Raw genomic sequence first — 1698 nt, 5'->3', positions numbered from 1 at the left:
TAGGCCATAGGCAGCTCACTTCCCCTCTCCACGCCTCGTTTGCTTCATTAGGAGTGCTGTTACCTGCTCTTTGGATTATTATTATTATTTAAACTCATTTTGGTGAAAGTGATCATCCTCCCTTTTTGTGCCCCCATGTACACTGGACACAACTCAGTCCCTTTACTTTCTACTCAGTCTGCTAACTCGCTCTTCCATCTCTGCCTCCCACTAGGAAGTGAACTCTTTCAGAAAAGGGACCATGTCTTCCTTATGTTTGTATCACTAGCACCTTGAATGTAATGAACATTCAAAAACGTTGGTAAATAAATGAATGAAGGAAAGAACAAATTAAAGAATAAAGAAATAGTGGAAAGGGTTAGACTAGATGTCTTCTGAGAGCTCCCCATGATAGACTGAATCAATACCTCCTCATCCAAATTAAAACTGAATTTTGTATTGATTCAAGAATAGATGAAGGAATGATTCAGAAGAACATAGGAAATTATAGATGAATGCATTAAATTTCTTAGATTTCACATGCTGCCTCCTCCCTACCCCCCAGTTATCCCTGTCTCTGTCTCTTTTATCCTGTGGACTAAGATCTGCTTTTCTCCCTCCTGAAGCTGAGAGAAAAACTTGACATTGACAGGTTCTCCACCAGCCCATGTGTCTGTTTATTCTGAACAACAACATGCAAACAGACAGACAAAACTTCCCAAAACCTTTCTAGCTCCTTAAAGACAGCTCGGGTACAGTGGTGCAGTATTTCCTTGGTAAATGCAGCTCCTTTAAACTCACCTGCAACCTGCATCCTTTCCCCCATGCACAAAAGCCAATGATGTACCACAACCAGCAGATCAGAGCCATAGAATCCTGTCACTTAGAAATACCACCTATGGCTACCATTAGCATAAGTGACATATTTCTCAGCAACTTCAACCTCTTGCCCACTATGTGGGAAGACTTAGGCCAGCTTTTGGAGTGCAGGCCTTCTGGGTAGTGTAGGCCTTCCCACATTCCACCTGCAACTACAACTTCTGCCAGTGGTTTGAAGGTTCTGGTTGCCCTGGTGACAATTAAATGGGAGTGGGACTATAATATTGTGAAGACCTTTACATTTTACATAAGGGCAGAAGAAAAAGCAACTTTGAAAACAATGTATACTTGAGTAGTACATTATCAAAGTTGCTTTTCTTAGGTACGTCAGGGACTATGTGAAAGTTGAGAGGTACAAATAATTAATTACAAAGACTTAGTAATGCAGGTGATTTTACTAAAAAGAGAGAGAGAGTGCAAGTGAGAGACAGAGACAGAGAGAAGAATGGGTGTAAAAGAGGAAATATGGAAATATAGAAGGACTGTTGGTTTCTGTTAATGCTGTTTCTATCAAATAATTCCTTTAATGGTGCTTGCTTCAGCAGCACGTATTCTAAAATTGGAACAATACAGAGAAGATTAGCATGGCCCCTGTGCAAGGATGACATGCAATTTCATGAAGCATTCCATGTTTTTTTGCTTTGACATGGATGGAACTGGAGGGTATTATGCTGAGTGAAATAAGTCAATCAGAGAAAGACAATTATCATATGGTATCACTCATAGGTAGAATAGAAGAAATAGTAAAGGATACTAAAAGGGAAAGGAGGGAAACTGAGTGGGGAAAAATTAGAAAGGAAGACAAACCATGAGAAACTCCTAACTCTGGGAAACAAACAA

At 40.0% G+C, this 1698-nt stretch overlaps 1 non-coding gene across 1 annotated transcript; it reads left to right on the top strand.

The window, feature by feature from the left end:
- Nucleotides 1–1387: 1387 nt before the first annotated feature.
- LOC140628844 (U6 spliceosomal RNA) lies at nucleotides 1388–1494 on the top strand. The gene has a single exon (XR_012026778.1). It is a non-coding gene; the product is annotated as a U6 spliceosomal RNA (small nuclear RNA).
- The last annotated feature ends 204 nt before the right edge of the window (nucleotides 1495–1698 follow it).

Source organism: Canis lupus, chromosome X (genome assembly GCF_048164855.1).
Source record: "Canis lupus baileyi chromosome X, mCanLup2.hap1, whole genome shotgun sequence".
Lineage (NCBI taxonomy): Eukaryota > Metazoa > Chordata > Mammalia > Carnivora > Canidae > Canis > Canis lupus.
This window is presented reverse-complemented; position numbering and strand designations above follow the sequence as displayed.